This window comes from Chiloscyllium punctatum, chromosome 30 (assembly GCF_047496795.1).
Source record: "Chiloscyllium punctatum isolate Juve2018m chromosome 30, sChiPun1.3, whole genome shotgun sequence".
Classification (NCBI taxonomy): domain Eukaryota; kingdom Metazoa; phylum Chordata; class Chondrichthyes; order Orectolobiformes; family Hemiscylliidae; genus Chiloscyllium; species Chiloscyllium punctatum.
Window position 1 is genome coordinate 27,118,036 of NC_092768.1, and position 26,869 is coordinate 27,144,904.

Here is a 26,869-nt window from a genome sequence, read left to right on the forward strand (position 1 = left end):
TTCTACCCGAATGTAATGTAACCTACGCAATCCTCAACTCACTGCTCTCCATGTGCCCGTCCAGCAGTTCCTGAAATGACGCCAATGACTCTGCTTCCAAGTGGACGGGCTGGCAACCCCTTCCATGCATTCACAACTCTCTGCGTAAAGAACCTACCTCTGACGTCTCCTCGATACTTTCCTCCTGATATCTTCAAACTATGACTCGGGCTATTGACTCTGTCTATGCCACTCATTATTCAAAGATATTCAATACTAGAACATCAATGACGCTCTGTCGTGAAGAACTGAGAAGGTTTCCAATCTTTGTTTATCCGCTGGTTGGATTCCCATCGAGCACAAAGAAAGACGATTGCGTTCGTCAGAGGGCATTGGCTTTCTGCATTTGAACCTAGTATGGTCTGCTTCAGTATCTGAGGAGTTGTCAGTGGTGCTACCATGATGCAATCGTGAACAAAAATGCCCACTTCTGACTATATGACAGAAGGAAGGTCACTGATGAAGCAGCAGAAGATGTTTGGATATATGACAGTACCCTTCCTGATGAAGGACTCCTGCTCGAGAGGTCGATTTTGCCGGTCCTCGGATGCTGCCTGCCCCGCTGTGCTTTTCCAGCACCACTCTCATCTCATTCGGCGTATGGAGTCTGGCCCATCATTCTGGGCTCACGGCCGGTCATCTCACTATGTCGATTTTACTTAATGCCAGAAAACTATGGATTGCGCCATGAAAATGCTCAAAAACGGAGTCTGCAGAGCGGACGTTTCCATCCGATCCCATCCCACACGCTGAGTGAACACACCCTGTTTACCGCGCAGCAGGACATTAGCGAGTGCACGCAGCCAGGCGAAGCAAACCCGTGGCATGGGGCCGAACTCTGTTCGAGCCGTGCAGCATTTGAAATAAAGGGTGCTGCAATGCGTTGCATTGGCCGGGAATCGAATCCGGGCCTCCCGCGTGGCAGGCGAGAATTCTACCACTGAACCACCAATGCACCTGCGGGCGGGCCCCGCTAGAACTTTACTACAGTTTGAACTCCAGCAGGAAACTAAACCGGTATTCTTGATATTCTGTCCTGTGGCGCAGCATGCCGACTCCAATCTCCAGCATCTGCAGCCCTGACTTTCTCCATTGCTGATATAGCGAGAAACCAAGTAGGAAACTCGCAATGAAGCGCTGTTTGTTTGACTAGTTGGATTTTATCTGAACGCTGTTTCTTTATTTCAAAATATATAAAGTAAATAATACGACAAGGATTCGAGGCTCAAGATTATTACTTGCAAATTATAGTTTGCCTAGATGCTTCCTGACCAAGTGGAGAACGCTATTCTTAAAATGGAAATGAGTTCTACTTAAATTATAACATTAACGTATTATGTGCACACAGTCAGCACAGCTCATATTTTGAAACACAACAACATAGAGATGGTGGTAGGAATAGCCCGCAGATCAAGCCTGCTCGCTATAGTTCATGATCAACTTCACTTTCCGGCCCATCTCTTGGTTTTGGAAGCATTCCAACGATTTCTCCAATCCAGCCTCAACTAGAGCATAGAACATACAAAAGGCCAGAACAGAACAGGCCCTTTGGCCCACGATGTTGTGCCGAGGTTCAACCCGAATGTAATGTAACCTACGCAATCCTCAACTCACTGCTCTCCATGTGCCCGTCCAGCAGTTCCTTAAATGACGCCAATGACTCTGCTTCCAACTGGACGGGCTGGCAACCCATTCCATGCATTCACAACTCTCTGCGTAAAGAACCTACCTCTGACGTCTCCTCGATACTTTCCTCCTGATATCTTCAAACTATGACTCGGGCTATTGACTCTGTCTGTGCCACTCATTATTCAAAGATATTCAATGCTAGAACATCAATGACGCTCTGTCGTGAAGAACTGAGAAGGTTTCCAATCTTTGTTTATCCACTGGTTGGAGTCCCATCGAGCACAAAGAAAGACGATTGCGTTCGTCAGAGGGCATTGGCTTTCTGCATTTGAACCTAGTATGGTCTGCTTCAGTATCTGAGGAGTTTTCGGTGGTGCTACCATGATGCAATCGTGAACAAAAATGCCCACTTCTGACTATATGACAGAAGGAAGGTCACTGATGAAGCAGCAGAAGATGTTTGGATATATGACAGTACCCTTCCTGATGAAGGACTCCTGCTCGAGAGGTCGATTTTGCCGGTCCTCGGATGCTGCCTGCCCCGCTGTGCTTTTCCAGCACCACTCTCATCTCATTCGGCGTATGGAGTCTGGCCCATCATTCTGGGCTCACGGCCGGTCATCTCACTATGTCGATTTTACTTAATGCCAGAAAACTATGGATTGCGCCATGAAAATGCTCAAAAACGGAGTCTGCAGAGCGGACGTTTCCATCCGATCCCATCTCACACGCTGAGTGAACACACCCTGTTTATCGCGCAGCAAGACATTGGCGAGTGCACGCAGCCAGGCGAAGCAAACCCGTGGCATGGGGCCGAACTCTGTTCGAGCCGTGCAGCATTTGAAATAAAGGGTGCTGCAATGCGTTGCATTGGCCGGGAATCGAACCCGGGCCTCCCGCGTGGCAGGCGAGAATTCTACCACTGAACCACCAATGCACCTGCGGGCGGGCCCCGCTAGAACTTTACTACAGTTTGAACTCCAGCAGGAAACTAAACCGGTATTCTTGATATTCTGTCCTGTGGCGCAGCATGCCGACTCCAATCTCCAGCATCTGCAGCCCTGACTTTCTCCATTGCTGATATAGCGAGAAACCAAGTAGGAAACTCGCAATGAAGCGCTGTTTGTTTGACTAGTTGGATTTTATCTGAACGCTGTTTCTTTATTTCAAGATATATAAAGTAAATAATACGACTAGGATTCGAGGCTCAAGATTATTACTTGCAAATTATAGTTTGCCTAGATGCTTCCTGACCAAGTGGAGAACGCTATTCTTAAAATGGAAATGGGTTCTACTTAAATTATAACATTAACGTATTATGTGCACACAGTCAGCACAGCTCATATTTTGAAACACAACAACATAGAGATGGTGGTAGGAATAGCCCGCAGATCAAGCCTGCTCGCTATAGTTCATGATCAACTTCACTTTCCGGCCCATCTCTTGGTTTTGGAAGCATTCCAACGATTTCTCCAATCCAGCCTCAACTAGAGCATAGAACATACAAAAGGCCAGAACAGAACAGGCCCTTTGGCCCACGATGTTGTGCCGAGGTTCTACCCGAATGTAATGTAACCTACGCAATCCTCAACTCACTGCTCTCCATGTGCCCGTCCAGCAGTTCCTTAAATGACGCCAATGACTCTGCTTCCAAGTGGACGGGCTGGCAACCCCTTCCATGCATTCACAACTCTCTGCGTAAAGAACCTACCTCTGACGTCTCCTCGATACTTTCCTCCTGATATCTTCAAACTATGACTCGGGCTATTGACTCTGTCTATGCCACTCATTATTCAAAGATATTCAATACTAGAACATCAATGACGCTCTGTCGTGAAGAACTGAGAAGGTTTCCAATCTTTGTTTATCCGCTGGTTGGATTCCCATCGAGCACAAAAAAAGGCGATTGCGTTCGTCAGAGGGCATTGGCTTTCTGCATTTGAACCTAGTATGGTCTGCTTCAGTATCTGAGGAGTTGTCAGTGGTGCTACCATGATGCAATCGTGAACAAAAATGCCCACTTCTGACTATATGACAGAAGGAAGGTCACTGATGAAGCAGCAGAAGATGTTTGGATATATGACAGTACCCTTCCTGATGAAGGACTCCTGCTCGAGAGGTCGATTTTGCCGGTCCTCGGATGCTGCCTGCCCCGCTGTGCTTTTCCAGCACCACTCTCATCTCATTCGGCGTATGGAGTCTGGCCCATCATTCTGGGCTCACGGCCGGTCATCTCACTATGTCGATTTTACTTAATGCCAGAAAACTATGGATTGCGCCATGAAAATGCTCAAAAACGGAGTCTGCAGAGCGGACGTTTCCATCCGATCCCATCCCACACGCTGAGTGAACACACCCTGTTTACCGCGCAGCAGGACATTAGCGAGTGCACGCAGCCAGGCGAAGCAAACCCGTGGCATGGGGCCGAACTCTGTTCGAGCCGTGCAGCATTTGAAATAAAGGGTGCTGCAATGCGTTGCATTGGCCGGGAATCGAATCCGGGCCTCCCGCGTGGCAGGCGAGAATTCTACCACTGAACCACCAATGCACCTGCGGGCGGGCCCCGCTAGAACTTTACTACAGTTTGAACTCCAGCAGGAAACTAAACCGGTATTCTTGATATTCTGTCCTGTGGCGCAGCATGCCGACTCCAATCTCCAGCATCTGCAGCCCTGACTTTCTCCATTGCTGATATAGCGAGAAACCAAGTAGGAAACTCGCAATGAAGCGCTGTTTGTTTGACTAGTTGGATTTTATCTGAACGCTGTTTCTTTATTTCAAAATATATAAAGTAAATAATACGACAAGGATTCGAGGCTCAAGATTATTACTTGCAAATTATAGTTTGCCTAGATGCTTCCTGACCAAGTGGAGAACGCTATTCTTAAAATGGAAATGAGTTCTACTTAAATTATAACATTAACGTATTATGTGCACACAGTCAGCACAGCTCATATTTTGAAACACAACAACATAGAGATGGTGGTAGGAATAGCCCGCAGATCAAGCCTGCTCGCTATAGTTCATGATCAACTTCACTTTCCGGCCCATCTCTTGGTTTTGGAAGCATTCCAACGATTTCTCCAATCCAGCCTCAACTAGAGCATAGAACATACAAAAGGCCAGAACAGAACAGGCCCTTTGGCCCACGATGTTGTGCCGAGGTTCAACCCGAATGTAATGTAACCTACGCAATCCTCAACTCACTGCTCTCCATGTGCCCGTCCAGCAGTTCCTTAAATGACGCCAATGACTCTGCTTCCAACTGGACGGGCTGGCAACCCATTCCATGCATTCACAACTCTCTGCGTAAAGAACCTACCTCTGACGTCTCCTCGATACTTTCCTCCTGATATCTTCAAACTATGACTCGGGCTATTGACTCTGTCTGTGCCACTCATTATTCAAAGATATTCAATGCTAGAACATCAATGACGCTCTGTCGTGAAGAACTGAGAAGGTTTCCAATCTTTGTTTATCCACTGGTTGGAGTCCCATCGAGCACAAAGAAAGACGATTGCGTTCGTCAGAGGGCATTGGCTTTCTGCATTTGAACCTAGTATGGTCTGCTTCAGTATCTGAGGAGTTTTCGGTGGTGCTACCATGATGCAATCGTGAACAAAAATGCCCACTTCTGACTATATGACAGAAGGAAGGTCACTGATGAAGCAGCAGAAGATGTTTGGATATATGACAGTACCCTTCCTGATGAAGGACTCCTGCTCGAGAGGTCGATTTTGCCGGTCCTCGGATGCTGCCTGCCCCGCTGTGCTTTTCCAGCACCACTCTCATCTCATTCGGCGTATGGAGTCTGGCCCATCATTCTGGGCTCACGGCCGGTCATCTCACTATGTCGATTTTACTTAATGCCAGAAAACTATGGATTGCGCCATGAAAATGCTCAAAAACGGAGTCTGCAGAGCGGACGTTTCCATCCGATCCCATCTCACACGCTGAGTGAACACACCCTGTTTATCGCGCAGCAAGACATTGGCGAGTGCACGCAGCCAGGCGAAGCAAACCCGTGGCATGGGGCCGAACTCTGTTCGAGCCGTGCAGCATTTGAAATAAAGGGTGCTGCAATGCGTTGCATTGGCCGGGAATCGAACCCGGGCCTCCCGCGTGGCAGGCGAGAATTCTACCACTGAACCACCAATGCACCTGCGGGCGGGCCCCGCTAGAACTTTACTACAGTTTGAACTCCAGCAGGAAACTAAACCGGTATTCTTGATATTCTGTCCTGTGGCGCAGCATGCCGACTCCAATCTCCAGCATCTGCAGCCCTGACTTTCTCCATTGCTGATATAGCGAGAAACCAAGTAGGAAACTCGCAATGAAGCGCTGTTTGTTTGACTAGTTGGATTTTATCTGAACGCTGTTTCTTTATTTCAAGATATATAAAGTAAATAATACGACTAGGATTCGAGGCTCAAGATTATTACTTGCAAATTATAGTTTGCCTAGATGCTTCCTGACCAAGTGGAGAACGCTATTCTTAAAATGGAAATGGGTTCTACTTAAATTATAACATTAACGTATTATGTGCACACAGTCAGCACAGCTCATATTTTGAAACACAACAACATAGAGATGGTGGTAGGAATAGCCCGCAGATCAAGCCTGCTCGCTATAGTTCATGATCAACTTCACTTTCCGGCCCATCTCTTGGTTTTGGAAGCATTCCAACGATTTCTCCAATCCAGCCTCAACTAGAGCATAGAACATACAAAAGGCCAGAACAGAACAGGCCCTTTGGCCCACGATGTTGTGCCGAGGTTCAACCCGAATGTAATGTAACCTACGCAATCCTCAACTCACTGCTCTCCATGTGCCCGTCCAGCAGTTCCTTAAATGACGCCAATGACTCTGCTTCCAAGTGGACGGGCTGGCAACCCCTTCCATGCATTCACAACTCTCTGCGTAAAGAACCTACCTCTGACGTCTCCTCGATACTTTCCTCCTGATATCTTCAAACTATGACTCGGGCTATTGACTCTGTCTATGCCACTCATTATTCAAAGATATTCAATACTAGAACATCAATGACGCTCTGTCGTGAAGAACTGAGAAGGTTTCCAATCTTTGTTTATCCGCTGGTTGGATTCCCATCGAGCACAAAAAAAGGCGATTGCGTTCGTCAGAGGGCATTGGCTTTCTGCATTTGAACCTAGTATGGTCTGCTTCAGTATCTGAGGAGTTGTCAGTGGTGCTACCATGATGCAATCGTGAACAAAAATGCCCACTTCTGACTATATGACAGAAGGAAGGTCACTGATGAAGCAGCAGAAGATGTTTGGATATATGACAGTACCCTTCCTGATGAAGGACTCCTGCTCGAGAGGTCGATTTTGCCGGTCCTCGGATGCTGCCTGCCCCGCTGTGCTTTTCCAGCACCACTCTCATCTCATTCGGCGTATGGAGTCTGGCCCATCATTCTGGGCTCACGGCCGGTCATCTCACTATGTCGATTTTACTTAATGCCAGAAAACTATGGATTGCGCCATGAAAATGCTCAAAAACGGAGTCTGCAGAGCGGACGTTTCCATCCGATCCCATCCCACACGCTGAGTGAACACACCCTGTTTACCGCGCAGCAGGACATTAGCGAGTGCACGCAGCCAGGCGAAGCAAACCCGTGGCATGGGGCCGAACTCTGTTCGAGCCGTGCAGCATTTGAAATAAAGGGTGCTGCAATGCGTTGCATTGGCCGGGAATCGAATCCGGGCCTCCCGCGTGGCAGGCGAGAATTCTACCACTGAACCACCAATGCACCTGCGGGCGGGCCCCGCTAGAACTTTACTACAGTTTGAACTCCAGCAGGAAACTAAACCGGTATTCTTGATATTCTGTCCTGTGGCGCAGCATGCCGACTCCAATCTCCAGCATCTGCAGCCCTGACTTTCTCCATTGCTGATATAGCGAGAAACCAAGTAGGAAACTCGCAATGAAGCGCTGTTTGTTTGACTAGTTGGATTTTATCTGAACGCTGTTTCTTTATTTCAAAATATATAAAGTAAATAATACGACAAGGATTCGAGGCTCAAGATTATTACTTGCAAATTATAGTTTGCCTAGATGCTTCCTGACCAAGTGGAGAACGCTATTCTTAAAATGGAAATGAGTTCTACTTAAATTATAACATTAACGTATTATGTGCACACAGTCAGCACAGCTCATATTTTGAAACACAACAACATAGAGATGGTGGTAGGAATAGCCCGCAGATCAAGCCTGCTCGCTATAGTTCATGATCAACTTCACTTTCCGGCCCATCTCTTGGTTTTGGAAGCATTCCAACGATTTCTCCAATCCAGCCTCAACTAGAGCATAGAACATACAAAAGGCCAGAACAGAACAGGCCCTTTGGCCCACGATGTTGTGCCGAGGTTCAACCCGAATGTAATGTAACCTACGCAATCCTCAACTCACTGCTCTCCATGTGCCCGTCCAGCAGTTCCTTAAATGACGCCAATGACTCTGCTTCCAAGTGGACGGGCTGGCAACCCATTCCATGCATTCACAACTCTCTGCGTAAAGAACCTACCTCTGACGTCTCCTCGATACTTTCCTCCTGATATCTTCAAACTATGACTCGGGCTATTGACTCTGTCTGTGCCACTCATTATTCAAAGATATTCAATGCTAGAACATCAATGACGCTCTGTCGTGAAGAACTGAGAAGGTTTCCAATCTTTGTTTATCCACTGGTTGGAGTCCCATCGAGCACAAAGAAAGACGATTGCGTTCGTCAGAGGGCATTGGCTTTCTGCATTTGAACCTAGTATGGTCTGCTTCAGTATCTGAGGAGTTTTCGGTGGTGCTACCATGATGCAATCGTGAACAAAAATGCCCACTTCTGACTATATGACAGAAGGAAGGTCACTGATGAAGCAGCAGAAGATGTTTGGATATATGACAGTACCCTTCCTGATGAAGGACTCCTGCTCGAGAGGTCGATTTTGCCGGTCCTCGGATGCTGCCTGCCCCGCTGTGCTTTTCCAGCACCACTCTCATCTCATTCGGCGTATGGAGTCTGGCCCATCATTCTGGGCTCACGGCCGGTCATCTCACTATGTCGATTTTACTTAATGCCAGAAAACTATGGATTGCGCCATGAAAATGCTCAAAAACGGAGTCTGCAGAGCGGACGTTTCCATCCGATCCCATCTCACACGCTGAGTGAACACACCCTGTTTATCGCGCAGCAAGACATTGGCGAGTGCACGCAGCCAGGCGAAGCAAACCCGTGGCATGGGGCCGAACTCTGTTCGAGCCGTGCAGCATTTGAAATAAAGGGTGCTGCAATGCGTTGCATTGGCCGGGAATCGAACCCGGGCCTCCCGCGTGGCAGGCGAGAATTCTACCACTGAACCACCAATGCACCTGCGGGCGGGCCCCGCTAGAACTTTACTACAGTTTGAACTCCAGCAGGAAACTAAACCGGTATTCTTGATATTCTGTCCTGTGGCGCAGCATGCCGACTCCAATCTCCAGCATCTGCAGCCCTGACTTTCTCCATTGCTGATATAGCGAGAAACCAAGTAGGAAACTCGCAATGAAGCGCTGTTTGTTTGACTAGTTGGATTTTATCTGAACGCTGTTTCTTTATTTCAAGATATATAAAGTAAATAATACGACTAGGATTCGAGGCTCAAGATTATTACTTGCAAATTATAGTTTGCCTAGATGCTTCCTGACCAAGTGGAGAACGCTATTCTTAAAATGGAAATGGGTTCTACTTAAATTATAACATTAACGTATTATGTGCACACAGTCAGCACAGCTCATATTTTGAAACACAACAACATAGAGATGGTGGTAGGAATAGCCCGCAGATCAAGCCTGCTCGCTATAGTTCATGATCAACTTCACTTTCCGGCCCATCTCTTGGTTTTGGAAGCATTCCAACGATTTCTCCAATCCAGCCTCAACTAGAGCATAGAACATACAAAAGGCCAGAACAGAACAGGCCCTTTGGCCCACGATGTTGTGCCGAGGTTCAACCCGAATGTAATGTAACCTACGCAATCCTCAACTCACTGCTCTCCATGTGCCCGTCCAGCAGTTCCTTAAATGACGCCAATGACTCTGCTTCCAAGTGGACGGGCTGGCAACCCCTTCCATGCATTCACAACTCTCTGCGTAAAGAACCTACCTCTGACGTCTCCTCGATACTTTCCTCCTGATATCTTCAAACTATGACTCGGGCTATTGACTCTGTCTATGCCACTCATTATTCAAAGATATTCAATACTAGAACATCAATGACGCTCTGTCGTGAAGAACTGAGAAGGTTTCCAATCTTTGTTTATCCGCTGGTTGGATTCCCATCGAGCACAAAAAAAGGCGATTGCGTTCGTCAGAGGGCATTGGCTTTCTGCATTTGAACCTAGTATGGTCTGCTTCAGTATCTGAGGAGTTGTCAGTGGTGCTACCATGATGCAATCGTGAACAAAAATGCCCACTTCTGACTATATGACAGAAGGAAGGTCACTGATGAAGCAGCAGAAGATGTTTGGATATATGACAGTACCCTTCCTGATGAAGGACTCCTGCTCGAGAGGTCGATTTTGCCGGTCCTCGGATGCTGCCTGCCCCGCTGTGCTTTTCCAGCACCACTCTCATCTCAGTCGGTGTATGGAGTCTGGCCCATCATTCTGGGCTCACGGCCGGTCATCTCACTATGTCGATTTTACTTAATGCCAGAAAACTATGGATTGCGCCATGAAAATGCTCAAAAACGGAGCCTGCAGAGCGGACGTTTCCATCCGATCCCATCCCACACGCTGATCGAACACACCCTGTTTATCGCGCAGCAGGACATTGGCGAGTGCACGCAGCCAGGCGAAGCAAACCCGGGGCATCGGGCCGAACTCTGTTCGAGCCGGGCAGCATTTGAAATAAAGGGTGCTGCAATGCGTTGCATTGGCCGGGAATCGAACCCGGGCCTCCCGCGCGGCAGGCGAGAATTCTACCACTGAACCACCAATGCACCTGCGGGCGGGCCCCGCTAGAACTTTACTACAGTTTGAACTCCAGCAGGAAACTAAACCGGTATTCTTGATATTCTGTCCTGTGGCGCAGCATGCCGACTCCAATCTCCAGCATCTGCAGCCCTGACTTTCTCCATTGCTGATATAGCGAGAAACCAAGTAGGAAACTCGCAATGAAGCGCTGTTTGTTTGACTAGTTGGATTTTATCTGAACGCTGTTTCTTTATTTCAAGATATATAAAGTAAATAATACGACTAGGATTCGAGGCTCAAGATTATTACTTGCAAATTATAGTTTGCCTAGATGCTTCCTGACCAAGTGGAGAACGCTATTCTTAAAATGGAAATGGGTTCTACTTAAATTATAACATTAACGTATTATGTGCACACAGTCAGCACAGCTCATATTTTGAAACACAACAACATAGAGATGGTGGTAGGAATAGCCCGCAGATCAAGCCTGCTCGCTATAGTTCATGATCAACTTCACTTTCCGGCCCATCTCTTGGTTTTGGAAGCATTCCAACGATTTCTCCAATCCAGCCTCAACTAGAGCATAGAACATACAAAAGGCCAGAACAGAACAGGCCCTTTGGCCCACGATGTTGTGCCGAGGTTCTACCCGAATGTAATGTAACCTACGCAATCCTCAACTCACTGCTCTCCATGTGCCCGTCCAGCAGTTCCTGAAATGACGCCAATGACTCTGCTTCCAAGTGGACGGGCTGGCAACCCCTTCCATGCATTCACAACTCTCTGCGTAAAGAACCTACCTCTGACGTCTCCTCGATACTTTCCTCCTGATATCTTCAAACTATGACTCGGGCTATTGACTCTGTCTATGCCACTCATTATTCAAAGATATTCAATACTAGAACATCAATGACGCTCTGTCGTGAAGAACTGAGAAGGTTTCCAATCTTTGTTTATCCGCTGGTTGGATTCCCATCGAGCACAAAGAAAGACGATTGCGTTCGTCAGAGGGCATTGGCTTTCTGCATTTGAACCTAGTATGGTCTGCTTCAGTATCTGAGGAGTTGTCAGTGGTGCTACCATGATGCAATCGTGAACAAAAATGCCCACTTCTGACTATATGACAGAAGGAAGGTCACTGATGAAGCAGCAGAAGATGTTTGGATATATGACAGTACCCTTCCTGATGAAGGACTCCTGCTCGAGAGGTCGATTTTGCCGGTCCTCGGATGCTGCCTGCCCCGCTGTGCTTTTCCAGCACCACTCTCATCTCATTCGGCGTATGGAGTCTGGCCCATCATTCTGGGCTCACGGCCGGTCATCTCACTATGTCGATTTTACTTAATGCCAGAAAACTATGGATTGCGCCATGAAAATGCTCAAAAACGGAGTCTGCAGAGCGGACGTTTCCATCCGATCCCATCCCACACGCTGAGTGAACACACCCTGTTTACCGCGCAGCAGGACATTAGCGAGTGCACGCAGCCAGGCGAAGCAAACCCGTGGCATGGGGCCGAACTCTGTTCGAGCCGTGCAGCATTTGAAATAAAGGGTGCTGCAATGCGTTGCATTGGCCGGGAATCGAATCCGGGCCTCCCGCGTGGCAGGTGAGAATTCTACCACTGAACCACCAATGCACCTGCGGGCGGGCCCCGCTAGAACTTTACTACAGTTTGAACTCCAGCAGGAAACTAAACCGGTATTCTTGATATTCTGTCCTGTGGCGCAGCATGCCGACTCCAATCTCCAGCATCTGCAGCCCTGACTTTCTCCATTGCTGATATAGCGAGAAACCAAGTAGGAAACTCGCAATGAAGCGCTGTTTGTTTGACTAGTTGGATTTTATCTGAACGCTGTTTCTTTATTTCAAAATATATAAAGTAAATAATACGACAAGGATTCGAGGCTCAAGATTATTACTTGCAAATTATAGTTTGCCTAGATGCTTCCTGACCAAGTGGAGAACGCTATTCTTAAAATGGAAATGAGTTCTACTTAAATTATAACATTAACGTATTATGTGCACACAGTCAGCACAGCTCATATTTTGAAACACAACAACATAGAGATGGTGGTAGGAATAGCCCGCAGATCAAGCCTGCTCGCTATAGTTCATGATCAACTTCACTTTCCGGCCCATCTCTTGGTTTTGGAAGCATTCCAACGATTTCTCCAATCCAGCCTCAACTAGAGCATAGAACATACAAAAGGCCAGAACAGAACAGGCCCTTTGGCCCACGATGTTGTGCCGAGGTTCAACCCGAATGTAATGTAACCTACGCAATCCTCAACTCACTGCTCTCCATGTGCCCGTCCAGCAGTTCCTTAAATGACGCCAATGACTCTGCTTCCAAGTGGACGGGCTGGCAACCCATTCCATGCATTCACAACTCTCTGCGTAAAGAACCTACCTCTGACGTCTCCTCGATACTTTCCTCCTGATATCTTCAAACTATGACTCGGGCTATTGACTCTGTCTGTGCCACTCATTATTCAAAGATATTCAATGCTAGAACATCAATGACGCTCTGTCGTGAAGAACTGAGAAGGTTTCCAATCTTTGTTTATCCACTGGTTGGAGTCCCATCGAGCACAAAGAAAGACGATTGCGTTCGTCAGAGGGCATTGGCTTTCTGCATTTGAACCTAGTATGGTCTGCTTCAGTATCTGAGGAGTTTTCGGTGGTGCTACCATGATGCAATCGTGAACAAAAATGCCCACTTCTGACTATATGACAGAAGGAAGGTCACTGATGAAGCAGCAGAAGATGTTTGGATATATGACAGTACCCTTCCTGATGAAGGACTCCTGCTCGAGAGGTCGATTTTGCCGGTCCTCGGATGCTGCCTGCCCCGCTGTGCTTTTCCAGCACCACTCTCATCTCATTCGGCGTATGGAGTCTGGCCCATCATTCTGGGCTCACGGCCGGTCATCTCACTATGTCGATTTTACTTAATGCCAGAAAACTATGGATTGCGCCATGAAAATGCTCAAAAACGGAGTCTGCAGAGCGGACGTTTCCATCCGATCCCATCTCACACGCTGAGTGAACACACCCTGTTTATCGCGCAGCAAGACATTGGCGAGTGCACGCAGCCAGGCGAAGCAAACCCGTGGCATGGGGCCGAACTCTGTTCGAGCCGTGCAGCATTTGAAATAAAGGGTGCTGCAATGCGTTGCATTGGCCGGGAATCGAACCCGGGCCTCCCGCGTGGCAGGCGAGAATTCTACCACTGAACCACCAATGCACCTGCGGGCGGGCCCCGCTAGAACTTTACTACAGTTTGAACTCCAGCAGGAAACTAAACCGGTATTCTTGATATTCTGTCCTGTGGCGCAGCATGCCGACTCCAATCTCCAGCATCTGCAGCCCTGACTTTCTCCATTGCTGATATAGCGAGAAACCAAGTAGGAAACTCGCAATGAAGCGCTGTTTGTTTGACTAGTTGGATTTTATCTGAACGCTGTTTCTTTATTTCAAAATATATAAAGTAAATAATACGACAAGGATTCGAGGCTCAAGATTATTACTTGCAAATTATAGTTTGCCTAGATGCTTCCTGACCAAGTGGAGAACGCTATTCTTAAAATGGAAATGAGTTCTACTTAAATTATAACATTAACGTATTATGTGCACACAGTCAGCACAGCTCATATTTTGAAACACAACAACATAGAGATGGTGGTAGGAATAGCCCGCAGATCAAGCCTGCTCGCTATAGTTCATGATCAACTTCACTTTCCGGCCCATCTCTTGGTTTTGGAAGCATTCCAACGATTTCTCCAATCCAGCCTCAACTAGAGCATAGAACATACAAAAGGCCAGAACAGAACAGGCCCTTTGGCCCACGATGTTGTGCCGAGGTTCAACCCGAATGTAATGTAACCTACGCAATCCTCAACTCACTGCTCTCCATGTGCCCGTCCAGCAGTTCCTTAAATGACGCCAATGACCCTGCTTCCAACTGGACGGGCTGGCAACCCATTCCATGCATTCACAACTCTCTGCGTAAAGAACCTACCTCTGACGTCTCCTCGATACTTTCCTCCTGATATCTTCAAACTATGACTCGGGCTATTGACTCTGTCTATGCCACTCATTATTCAAAGATATTCAATACTAGAACATCAATGACGCTCTGTCGTGAAGAACTGAGAAGGTTTCCAATCTTTGTTTATCCGCTGGTTGGATTCCCATCGAGCACAAAGAAAGACGATTGCGTTCGTCAGAGGGCATTGGCTTTCTGCATTTGAACCTAGTATGGTCTGCTTCAGTATCTGAGGAGTTTTCGGTGGTGCTACCATGATGCAATCGTGAACAAAAATGCCCACTTCTGACTATATGACAGAAGGAAGGTCACTGATGAAGCAGCAGAAGATGTTTGGATATATGACAGTACCCTTCCTGATGAAGGACTCCTGCTCGAGAGGTCGATTTTGCCGGTCCTCGGATGCTGCCTGCCCCGCTGTGCTTTTCCAGCACCACTCTCATCTCATTCGGCGTATGGAGTCTGGCCCATGATTCTGGGCTCACGGCCGGTCATCTCACTATGTCGATTTTACTTAATGCCAGAAAACTATGGATTGCGCCATGAAAATGCTCAAAAACGGAGTCTGCAGAGCGGACGTTTCCATCCGATCCCATCCCACACGCTGAGTGAACGCACCCTGTTTACCGCGCAGCAGGACATTGGCGAGTGCACGCAGCCAGGCGAAGCAAACCCGGGGCATCGGGCCGAACTCTGTTCGAGCCGTGCAGCATTTGAAATAAAGGGTGCTGCAATGCGTTGCATTGGCCGGGAATCGAACCCGGGCCTCCCGCGTGGCAGGCGAGAATTCTACCACTGAACCACCAATGCACCTGCGGGCGGGCCCCGCTAGAACTTTACTACAGTTTGAACTCCAGCAGGAAACTAAACCGGTATTCTTGATATTCTGTCCTGTGGCGCAGCATGCCGACTCCAATCTCCAGCATCTGCAGCCCTGACTTTCTCCATTGCTGATATAGCGAGAAACCAAGTAGGAAACTCGCAATGAAGCGCTGTTTGTTTGACTAATTGGATTTTATCTGAACGCTGTTTCTTTATTTCAAAATATATAAAGTAAATAATACGACAAGGATTCGAGGCTCAAGATTATTACTTGCAAATTATAGTTTGCCTAGATGGTTCCTGACCAAGTGGAGAACGCTATTCTTAAAATGGAAATGAGTTCTACTTAAATTATAACATTAATGTATTATGTGCACACAGTCAGCACAGCTCATATTTTGAAACACAACAACATAGAGATGGTGGTAGGAATAGCCCGCAGATCAAGCCTGCTCGCTATAGTTCATGATCAACTTCACTTTCCGGCCCATCTCTTGGTTTTGGAAGCATTCCAACGATTTCTCCAATCCAGCCTCAACTAGAGCATAGAACATACAAAAGGCCAGAACAGAACAGGCCCTTTGGCCCACGATGTTGTGCCGAGGTTCAACCCGAATGTAATGTAACCTACGCAATCCTCAACTCACTGCTCTCCATGTGCCCGTCCAGCAGTTCCTTAAATGACGCCAATGACTCTGCTTCCAAGTGGACGGGCTGGCAACCCATTCCATGCATTCACAACTCTCTGCGTAAAGAACCTACCTCTGACGTCTCCTCGATACTTTCCTCCTGATATCTTCAAACTATGACTCGGGCTATTGACTCTGTCTATGCCACTCATTATTCAAAGATATTCAATACTAGAACATCAATGACGCTCTGTCGTGAAGAACTGAGAAGGTTTCCAATCTTTGTTTATCCGCTGGTTGGATTCCCATCGAGCACAAAGAAAGACGATTGCGTTCGTCAGAGGGCATTGGCTTTCTGCATTTGAACCGAGTATGGTCTGCTTCAGTATCTGAGGAGTTGTCAGTGGTGCTACCATGATGCAATCGTGAACAAAAATGCCCACTTCTGACTATATGACAGAAGGAAGGTCACTGATGAAGCAGCAGAAGATGTTTGGATATATGACAGTACCCTTCCTGATGAAGGACTCCTGCTCGAGAGGTCGATTTTGCCGGTCCTCGGATGCTGCCTGCCCCGCTGTGCTTTTCCAGCACCACTCTCATCTCAGTCGGTGTATGGAGTCTGGCCCATCATTCTGGGCTCACGGCCGGTCATCTCACTATGTCGATTTTACTTAATGCCAGAAAACTATGGATTGCGCCATGAAAATGCTCAAAAACGGAGTCTGCAGAGCGGACGTTTCCATCCGATCCCATCCCACACGCTGAGTGAACACACCCTGTTCATCGCGCAGCAGGAGATTGGCGAGTGCACGCAGCCAGGCGAAGCAAACCCGGGGCATCGGGCCGAACTCGGTTCGAGCCGTGCAGCATTTGAAATAAAGGGTGCTGCAATGCGGGATGCCTGGGAATCGAACCCGGGCCTCCCGCGTGGCCGGCGAGAATTCTACCACTGAACCACCAATGCACCTGCGGGCGGGCCCCGCTAGAACTTTACTACAGTTTGAACTCCAGCAGGAAACTAAACCGGTATTCTTGATATTCTGTCCTGTGGCGCAGCATGCCGACTCCAATCTCCAGCATCTGCAGCCCTGACTTTCTCCATTGCTGATATAGCGAGAAACCAAGTAGGAAACTCGCAATGAAGCGCTGTTTGTTTGACTAGTTGGATTTTATCTGAACGCTGTTTCTTTATTTCAAGATATATAAAGTAAATAATACGACTAGGATTCGAGGCTCAAGATTATTACTTGCAAATTATAGTTTGCCTAGATGCTTCCTGACCAAGTGGAGAACGCTATTCTTAAAATGGAAATGGGTTCTACTTAAATTATAACATTAACGTATTATGTGCACACAGTCAGCACAGCTCATATTTTGAAACACAACAACATAGAGATGGTGGTAGGAATAGCCCGCAGATCAAGCCTGCTCGCTATAGTTCATGATCAACTTCACTTTCCGGCCCATCTCTTGGTTTTGGAAGCATTCCAACGATTTCTCCAATCCAGCCTCAACTAGAGCATAGAACATACAAAAGGCCAGAACAGAACAGGCCCTTTGGCCCACGATGTTGTGCCGAGGTTCTACCCGAATGTAATGTAACCTACGCAATCCTCAACTCACTGCTCTCCATGTGCCCGTCCAGCAGTTCCTGAAATGACGCCAATGACTCTGCTTCCAAGTGGACGGGCTGGCAACCCCTTCCATGCATTCACAACTCTCTGCGTAAAGAACCTACCTCTGACGTCTCCTCGATACTTTCCTCCTGATATCTTCAAACTATGACTCGGGCTATTGACTCTGTCTATGCCACTCATTATTCAAAGATATTCAATACTAGAACATCAATGACGCTCTGTCGTGAAGAACTGAGAAGGTTTCCAATCTTTGTTTATCCGCTGGTTGGATTCCCATCGAGCACAAAGAAAGACGATTGCGTTCGTCAGAGGGCATTGGCTTTCTGCATTTGAACCTAGTATGGTCTGCTTCAGTATCTGAGGAGTTGTCAGTGGTGCTACCATGATGCAATCGTGAACAAAAATGCCCACTTCTGACTATATGACAGAAGGAAGGTCACTGATGAAGCAGCAGAAGATGTTTGGATATATGACAGTACCCTTCCTGATGAAGGACTCCTGCTCGAGAGGTCGATTTTGCCGGTCCTCGGATGCTGCCTGCCCCGCTGTGCTTTTCCAGCACCACTCTCATCTCATTCGGCGTATGGAGTCTGGCCCATCATTCTGGGCTCACGGCCGGTCATCTCACTATGTCGATTTTACTTAATGCCAGAAAACTATGGATTGCGCCATGAAAATGCTCAAAAACGGAGTCTGCAGAGCGGACGTTTCCATCCGATCCCATCTCACACGCTGAGTGAACACACCCTGTTTATCGCGCAGCAAGACGTTGGCGAGTGCACGCAGCCAGGCGAAGCAAACCCGTGGCATGGGGCCGAACTCTGTTCGAGCCGTGCAGCATTTGAAATAAAGGGTGCTGCAATGCGTTGCATTGGCCGGGAATCGAACCCGGGCCTCCCGCGTGGCAGGCGAGAATTCTACCACTGAACCACCAATGCACCTGCGGGCGGGCCCCGCTAGAACTTTACTACAGTTTGAACTCCAGCAGGAAACTAAACCGGTATTCTTGATATTCTGTCCTGTGGCGCAGCATGCCGACTCCAATCTCCAGCATCTGCAGCCCTGACTTTCTCCATTGCTGATATAGCGAGAAACCAAGTAGGAAACTCGCAATGAAGCGCTGTTTGTTTGACTAGTTGGATTTTATCTGAACGCTGTTTCTTTATTTCAAGATATATAAAGTAAATAATACGACTAGGATTCGAGGCTCAAGATTATTACTTGCAAATTATAGTTTGCCTAGATGCTTCCTGACCAAGTGGAGAACGCTATTCTTAAAATGGAAATGGGTTCTACTTAAATTATAACATTAACGTATTATGTGCACACAGTCAGCACAGCTCATATTTTGAAACACAACAACATAGAGATGGTGGTAGGAATAGCCCGCAGATCAAGCCTGCTCGCTATAGTTCATGATCAACTTCACTTTCCGGCCCATCTCTTGGTTTTGGAAGCATTCCAACGATTTCTCCAATCCAGCCTCAACTAGAGCATAGAACATACAAAAGGCCAGAACAGAACAGGCCCTTTGGCCCACGATGTTGTGCCGAGGTTCTACCCGAATGTAATGTAACCTACGCAATCCTCAACTCACTGCTCTCCATGTGCCCGTCCAGCAGTTCCTTAAATGACGCCAATGACTCTGCTTCCAAGTGGACGGGCTGGCAACCCCTTCCATGCATTCACAACTCTCTGCGTAAAGAACCTACCTCTGACGTCTCCTCGATACTTTCCTCCTGATATCTTCAAACTATGACTCGGGCTATTGACTCTGTCTATGCCACTCATTATTCAAAGATATTCAATACTAGAACATCAATGACGCTCTGTCGTGAAGAACTGAGAAGGTTTCCAATCTTTGTTTATCCGCTGGTTGGATTCCCATCGAGCACAAAAAAAGGCGATTGCGTTCGTCAGAGGGCATTGGCTTTCTGCATTTGAACCTAGTATGGTCTGCTTCAGTATCTGAGGAGTTGTCAGTGGTGCTACCATGATGCAATCGTGAACAAAAATGCCCACTTCTGACTATATGACAGAAGGAAGGTCACTGATGAAGCAGCAGAAGATGTTTGGATATATGACAGTACCCTTCCTGATGAAGGACTCCTGCTCGAGAGGTCGATTTTGCCGGTCCTCGGATGCTGCCTGCCCCGCTGTGCTTTTCCAGCACCACTCTCATCTCAGTCGGTGTATGGAGTCTGGCCCATCATTCTGGGCTCACGGCCGGTCATCTCACTATGTCGATTTTACTTAATGCCAGAAAACTATGGATTGCGCCATGAAAATGCTCAAAAACGGAGCCTGCAGAGCGGACGTTTCCATCCGATCCCATCCCACACGCTGATCGAACACACCCTGTTTATCGCGCAGCAGGACATTGGCGAGTGCACGCAGCCAGGCGAAGCAAACCCGGGGCATCGGGCCGAACTCTGTTCGAGCCGGGCAGCATTTGAAATAAAGGGTGCTGCAATGCGTTGCATTGGCCGGGAATCGAACCCGGGCCTCCCGCGTGGCAGGCGAGAATTCTACCACTGAACCACCAATGCACCTGCGGGCGGGCCCCGCTAGAACTTTACTACAGTTTGAACTCCAGCAGGAAACTAAACCGGTATTCTTGATATTCTGTCCTGTGGCGCAGCATGCCGACTCCAATCTCCAGCATCTGCAGCCCTGACTTTCTCCATTGCTGATATAGCGAGAAACCAAGTAGGAAACTCGCAATGAAGCGCTGTTTGTTTGACTAGTTGGATTTTATCTGAACGCTGTTTCTTTATTTCAAGATATATAAAGTAAATAATACGACTAGGATTCGAGGCTCAAGATTATTACTTGCAAATTATAGTTTGCCTAGATGCTTCCTGACCAAGTGGAGAACGCTATTCTTAAAATGGAAATGGGTTCTACTTAAATTATAACATTAACGTATTATGTGCACACAGTCAGCACAGCTCATATTTTGAAACACAACAACATAGAGATGGTGGTAGGAATAGCCCGCAGATCAAGCCTGCTCGCTATAGTTCATGATCAACTTCACTTTCCGGCCCATCTCTTGGTTTTGGAAGCATTCCAACGATTTCTCCAATCCAGCCTCAACTAGAGCATAGAACATACAAAAGGCCAGAACAGAACAGGCCCTTTGGCCCACGATGTTGTGCCGAGGTTCTACCCGAATGTAATGTAACCTACGCAATCCTCAACTCACTGCTCTCCATGTGCCCGTCCAGCAGTTCCTTAAATGACGCCAATGACTCTGCTTCCAAGTGGACGGGCTGGCAACCCCTTCCATGCATTCACAACTCTCTGCGTAAAGAACCTACCTCTGACGTCTCCTCGATACTTTCCTCCTGATATCTTCAAACTATGACTCGGGCTATTGACTCTGTCTATGCCACTCATTATTCAAAGATATTCAATACTAGAACATCAATGACGCTCTGTCGTGAAGAACTGAGAAGGTTTCCAATCTTTGTTTATCCGCTGGTTGGATTCCCATCGAGCACAAAAAAAGGCGATTGCGTTCGTCAGAGGGCATTGGCTTTCTGCATTTGAACCTAGTATGGTCTGCTTCAGTATCTGAGGAGTTGTCAGTGGTGCTACCATGATGCAATCGTGAACAAAAATGCCCACTTCTGACTATATGACAGAAGGAAGGTCACTGATGAAGCAGCAGAAGATGTTTGGATATATGACAGTACCCTTCCTGATGAAGGACTCCTGCTCGAGAGGTCGATTTTGCCGGTCCTCGGATGCTGCCTGCCCCGCTGTGCTTTTCCAGCACCACTCTCATCTCATTCGGCGTATGGAGTCTGGCCCATCATTCTGGGCTCACGGCCGGTCATCTCACTATGTCGATTTTACTTAATGCCAGAAAACTATGGATTGCGCCATGAAAATGCTCAAAAACGGAGTCTGCAGAGCGGACGTTTCCATCCGAGCCCATCCCACACGCTGAGTGAACACACCCTGTTTACCGCGCAGCAGGACATTAGCGAGTGCACGCAGCCAGGCGAAGCAAACCCGTGGCATGGGGCCGAACTCTGTTCGAGCCGTGCAGCATTTGAAATAAAGGGTGCTGCAATGCGTTGCATTGGCCGGGAATCGAATCCGGGCCTCCCGCGTGGCAGGCGAGAATTCTACCACTGAACCACCAATGCACCTGCGGGCGGGCCCCGCTAGAACTTTACTACAGTTTGAACTCCAGCAGGAAACTAAACCGGTATTCTTGATATTCTGTCCTGTGGCGCAGCATGCCGACTCCAATCTCCAGCATCTGCAGCCCTGACTTTCTCCATTGCTGATATAGCGAGAAACCAAGTAGGAAACTCGCAATGAAGCGCTGTTTGTTTGACTAGTTGGATTTTATCTGAACGCTGTTTCTTTATTTCAAAATATATAAAGTAAATAATACGACAAGGATTCGAGGCTCAAGATTATTACTTGCAAATTATAGTTTGCCTAGATGCTTCCTGACCAAGTGGAGAACGCTATTCTTAAAATGGAAATGAGTTCTACTTAAATTATAACATTAACGTATTATGTGCACACAGTCAGCACAGCTCATATTTTGAAACACAACAACATAGAGATGGTGGTAGGAATAGCCCGCAGATCAAGCCTGCTCGCTATAGTTCATGATCAACTTCACTTTCCGGCCCATCTCTTGGTTTTGGAAGCATTCCAACGATTTCTCCAATCCAGCCTCAACTAGAGCATAGAACATACAAAAGGCCAGAACAGAACAGGCCCTTTGGCCCACGATGTTGTGCCGAGGTTCAACCCGAATGTAATGTAACCTACGCAATCCTCAACTCACTGCTCTCCATGTGCCCGTCCAGCAGTTCCTTAAATGACGCCAATGACTCTGCTTCCAACTGGACGGGCTGGCAACCCATTCCATGCATTCACAACTCTCTGCGTAAAGAACCTACCTCTGACGTCTCCTCGATACTTTCCTCCTGATATCTTCAAACTATGACTCGGGCTATTGACTCTGTCTGTGCCACTCATTATTCAAAGATATTCAATGCTAGAACATCAATGACGCTCTGTCGTGAAGAACTGAGAAGGTTTCCAATCTTTGTTTATCCACTGGTTGGAGTCCCATCGAGCACAAAGAAAGACGATTGCGTTCGTCAGAGGGCATTGGCTTTCTGCATTTGAACCTAGTATGGTCTGCTTCAGTATCTGAGGAGTTTTCGGTGGTGCTACCATGATGCAATCGTGAACAAAAATGCCCACTTCTGACTATATGACAGAAGGAAGGTCACTGATGAAGCAGCAGAAGATGTTTGGATATATGACAGTACCCTTCCTGATGAAGGACTCCTGCTCGAGAGGTCGATTTTGCCGGTCCTCGGATGCTGCCTGCCCCGCTGTGCTTTTCCAGCACCACTCTCATCTCATTCGGCGTATGGAGTCTGGCCCATCATTCTGGGCTCACGGCCGGTCATCTCACTATGTCGATTTTACTTAATGCCAGAAAACTATGGATTGCGCCATGAAAATGCTCAAAAACGGAGTCTGCAGAGCGGACGTTTCCATCCGATCCCATCTCACACGCTGAGTGAACACACCCTGTTTATCGCGCAGCAAGACATTGGCGAGTGCACGCAGCCAGGCGAAGCAAACCCGTGGCATGGGGCCGAACTCTGTTCGAGCCGTGCAGCATTTGAAATAAAGGGTGCTGCAATGCGTTGCATTGGCCGGGAATCGAACCCGGGCCTCCCGCGTGGCAGGCGAGAATTCTACCACTGAACCACCAATGCACCTGCGGGCGGGCCCCGCTAGAACTTTACTACAGTTTGAACTCCAGCAGGAAACTAAACCGGTATTCTTGATATTCTGTCCTGTGGCGCAGCATGCCGACTCCAATCTCCAGCATCTGCAGCCCTGACTTTCTCCATTGCTGATATAGCGAGAAACCAAGTAGGAAACTCGCAATGAAGCGCTGTTTGTTTGACTAGTTGGATTTTATCTGAACGCTGTTTCTTTATTTCAAGATATATAAAGTAAATAATACGACTAGGATTCGAGGCTCAAGATTATTACTTGCAAATTATAGTTTGCCTAGATGCTTCCTGACCAAGTGGAGAACGCTATTCTTAAAATGGAAATGGGTTCTACTTAAATTATAACATTAACGTATTATGTGCACACAGTCAGCACAGCTCATATTTTGAAACACAACAACATAGAGATGGTGGTAGGAATAGCCCGCAGATCAAGCCTGCTCGCTATAGTTCATGATCAACTTCACTTTCCGGCCCATCTCTTGGTTTTGGAAGTATTCCAACGATTTCTCCAATCCAGCCTCAACTAGAGCATAGAACATACAAAAGGCCAGAACAGAACAGGCCCTTTGGCCCACGATGTTGTGCCGAGGTTCTACCCGAATGTAATGTAACCTACGCAATCCTCAACTCACTGCTCTCCATGTGCCCGTCCAGCAGTTCCTTAAATGACGCCAATGACTCTGCTTCCAAGTGGACGGGCTGGCAACCCCTTCCATGCATTCACAACTCTCTGCGTAAAGAACCTACCTCTGACGTCTCCTCGATACTTTCCTCCTGATATCTTCAAACTATGACTCGGGCTATTGACTCTGTCTATGCCACTCATTATTCAAAGATATTCAATACTAGAACATCAATGACGCTCTGTCGTGAAGAACTGAGAAGGTTTCCAATCTTTGTTTATCCGCTGGTTGGATTCCCATCGAGCACAAAAAAAGGCGATTGCGTTCGTCAGAGGGCATTGGCTTTCTGCATTTGAACCTAGTATGGTCTGCTTCAGTATCTGAGGAGTTGTCAGTGGTGCTACCATGATGCAATCGTGAACAAAAATGCCCACTTCTGACTATATGACAGAAGGAAGGTCACTGATGAAGCAGCAGAAGATGTTTGGATATATGACAGTACCCTTCCTGATGAAGGACTCCTGCTCGAGAGGTCGATTTTGCCGGTCCTCGGATGCTGCCTGCCCCGCTGTGCTTTTCCAGCACCACTCTCATCTCAGTCGGTGTATGGAGTCTGGCCCATCATTCTGGGCTCACGGCCGGTCATCTCACTATGTCGATTTTACTTAATGCCAGAAAACTATGGATTGCGCCATGAAAATGCTCAAAAACGGAGCCTGCAGAGCGGACGTTTCCATCCGATCCCATCCCACACGCTGATCGAACACACCCTGTTTATCGCGCAGCAGGACATTGGCGAGTGCACGCAGCCAGGCGAAGCAAACCCGGGGCATCGGGCCGAACTCTGTTCGAGCCGGGCAGCATTTGAAATAAAGGGTGCTGCAATGCGTTGCATTGGCCGGGAATCGGACCCGGGCCTCCCGCGTGGCAGGCGAGAATTCTACCACTGAACCACCAATGCACCTGCGGGCGGGCCCCGCTAGAACTTTACTACAGTTTGAACTCCAGCAGGAAACTAAACCGGTATTCTTGATATTCTGTCCTGTGGCGCAGCATGCCGACTCCAATCTCCAGCATCTGCAGCCCTGACTTTCTCCATTGCTGATATAGCGAGAAACCAAGTAGGAAACTCGCAATGAAGCGCTGTTTGTTTGACTAGTTGGATTTTATCTGAACGCTGTTTCTTTATTTCAAGATATATAAAGTAAATAATACGACTAGGATTCGAGGCTCAAGATTATTACTTGCAAATTATAGTTTGCCTAGATGCTTCCTGACCAAGTGGAGAACGCTATTCTTAAAATGGAAATGGGTTCTACTTAAATTATAACATTAACGTATTATGTGCACACAGTCAGCACAGCTCATATTTTGAAACACAACAACATAGAGATGGTGGTAGGAATAGCCCGCAGATCAAGCCTGCTCGCTATAGTTCATGATCAACTTCACTTTCCGGCCCATCTCTTGGTTTTGGAAGCATTCCAACGATTTCTCCAATCCAGCCTCAACTAGAGCATAGAACATACAAAAGGCCAGAACAGAACAGGCCCTTTGGCCCACGATGTTGTGCCGAGGTTCTACCCGAATGTAATGTAACCTACGCAATCCTCAACTCACTGCTCTCCATGTGCCCGTCCAGCAGTTCCTGAAATGACGCCAATGACTCTGCTTCCAACTGGACGGGCTGGCAACCCCTTCCATGCATTCACAACTCTCTGCGTAAAGAACCTACCTCTGACGTCTCCTCGATACTTTCCTCCTGATATCTTCAAACTATGACTCGGGCTATTGACTCTGTCTATGCCACTCATTATTCAAAGATATTCAATACTAGAACATCAATGACGCTCTGTCGTGAAGAACTGAGAAGGTTTCCAATCTTTGTTTATCCGCTGGTTGGATTCCCATCGAGCACAAAGAAAGACGATTGCGTTCGTCAGAGGGCATTGGCTTTCTGCATTTGAACCTAGTATGGTCTGCTTCAGTATCTGAGGAGTTGTCAGTGGTGCTACCATGATGCAATCGTGAACAAAAATGCCCACTTCTGACTATATGACAGAAGGAAGGTCACTGATGAAGCAGCAGAAGATGTTTGGATATATGACAGTACCCTTCCTGATGAAGGACTCCTGCTCGAGAGGTCGATTTTGCCGGTCCTCGGATGCTGCCTGCCCCGCTGTGCTTTTCCAGCACCACTCTCATCTCATTCGGCGTATGGAGTCTGGCCCATCATTCTGGGCTCACGGCCGGTCATCTCACTATGTCGATTTTACTTAATGCCAGAAAACTATGGATTGCGCCATGAAAATGCTCAAAAACGGAGTCTGCAGAGCGGACGTTTCCATCCGATCCCATCCCACACGCTGAGTGAACACACCCTGTTTACCGCGCAGCAGGACATTAGCGAGTGCACGCAGCCAGGCGAAGCAAACCCGTGGCATGGGGCCGAACTCTGTTCGAGCCGTGCAGCATTTGAAATAAAGGGTGCTGCAATGCGTTGCATTGGCCGGGAATCGAATCCGGGCCTCCCGCGTGGCAGGCGAGAATTCTACCACTGAACCACCAATGCACCTGCGGGCGGGCCCCGCTAGAACTTTACTACAGTTTGAACTCCAGCAGGAAACTAAACCGGTATTCTTGATATTCTGTCCTGTGGCGCAGCATGCCGACT

General features: G+C 47.7%; 16 non-coding genes across 16 annotated transcripts; all 16 read right to left on the reverse strand.

Moving 5' to 3' along the window:
- Positions 1–923: 923 nt before the first annotated feature.
- On the reverse strand, positions 924–994 carry trnag-gcc (transfer RNA glycine (anticodon GCC)). The gene has a single exon. It is a non-coding gene; the product is annotated as a tRNA-Gly (tRNA).
- A 1,540-nt stretch (positions 995–2,534) lies between these two features.
- trnag-gcc (transfer RNA glycine (anticodon GCC)) lies at positions 2,535–2,605 on the reverse strand. The gene has a single exon. It is a non-coding gene; the product is annotated as a tRNA-Gly (tRNA).
- Positions 2,606–4,145: 1,540 nt separating this feature from the next.
- On the reverse strand, positions 4,146–4,216 carry trnag-gcc (transfer RNA glycine (anticodon GCC)). The gene has a single exon. It is a non-coding gene; the product is annotated as a tRNA-Gly (tRNA).
- Positions 4,217–5,756: 1,540 nt separating this feature from the next.
- On the reverse strand, positions 5,757–5,827 carry trnag-gcc (transfer RNA glycine (anticodon GCC)). Its single transcript has one exon. It is a non-coding gene; the product is annotated as a tRNA-Gly (tRNA).
- Positions 5,828–7,367: 1,540 nt separating this feature from the next.
- Positions 7,368–7,438, reverse strand: trnag-gcc (transfer RNA glycine (anticodon GCC)). Its single transcript has one exon. It is a non-coding gene; the product is annotated as a tRNA-Gly (tRNA).
- A 1,540-nt stretch (positions 7,439–8,978) lies between these two features.
- trnag-gcc (transfer RNA glycine (anticodon GCC)) lies at positions 8,979–9,049 on the reverse strand. Its single transcript has one exon. It is a non-coding gene; the product is annotated as a tRNA-Gly (tRNA).
- Positions 9,050–10,589: 1,540 nt separating this feature from the next.
- trnag-gcc (transfer RNA glycine (anticodon GCC)) lies at positions 10,590–10,660 on the reverse strand. The gene has a single exon. It is a non-coding gene; the product is annotated as a tRNA-Gly (tRNA).
- Positions 10,661–12,200: 1,540 nt separating this feature from the next.
- On the reverse strand, positions 12,201–12,271 carry trnag-gcc (transfer RNA glycine (anticodon GCC)). Its single transcript has one exon. It is a non-coding gene; the product is annotated as a tRNA-Gly (tRNA).
- Positions 12,272–13,811: 1,540 nt separating this feature from the next.
- On the reverse strand, positions 13,812–13,882 carry trnag-gcc (transfer RNA glycine (anticodon GCC)). Its single transcript has one exon. It is a non-coding gene; the product is annotated as a tRNA-Gly (tRNA).
- Positions 13,883–15,422: 1,540 nt separating this feature from the next.
- On the reverse strand, positions 15,423–15,493 carry trnag-gcc (transfer RNA glycine (anticodon GCC)). Its single transcript has one exon. It is a non-coding gene; the product is annotated as a tRNA-Gly (tRNA).
- Positions 15,494–18,641: 3,148 nt separating this feature from the next.
- Positions 18,642–18,712, reverse strand: trnag-gcc (transfer RNA glycine (anticodon GCC)). The gene has a single exon. It is a non-coding gene; the product is annotated as a tRNA-Gly (tRNA).
- A 1,540-nt stretch (positions 18,713–20,252) lies between these two features.
- Positions 20,253–20,323, reverse strand: trnag-gcc (transfer RNA glycine (anticodon GCC)). The gene has a single exon. It is a non-coding gene; the product is annotated as a tRNA-Gly (tRNA).
- A 1,540-nt stretch (positions 20,324–21,863) lies between these two features.
- On the reverse strand, positions 21,864–21,934 carry trnag-gcc (transfer RNA glycine (anticodon GCC)). Its single transcript has one exon. It is a non-coding gene; the product is annotated as a tRNA-Gly (tRNA).
- Positions 21,935–23,474: 1,540 nt separating this feature from the next.
- Positions 23,475–23,545, reverse strand: trnag-gcc (transfer RNA glycine (anticodon GCC)). Its single transcript has one exon. It is a non-coding gene; the product is annotated as a tRNA-Gly (tRNA).
- A 1,540-nt stretch (positions 23,546–25,085) lies between these two features.
- trnag-gcc (transfer RNA glycine (anticodon GCC)) lies at positions 25,086–25,156 on the reverse strand. Its single transcript has one exon. It is a non-coding gene; the product is annotated as a tRNA-Gly (tRNA).
- Positions 25,157–26,696: 1,540 nt separating this feature from the next.
- trnag-gcc (transfer RNA glycine (anticodon GCC)) lies at positions 26,697–26,767 on the reverse strand. Its single transcript has one exon. It is a non-coding gene; the product is annotated as a tRNA-Gly (tRNA).
- Between the last annotated feature and the right edge of the window lie 102 nt (positions 26,768–26,869).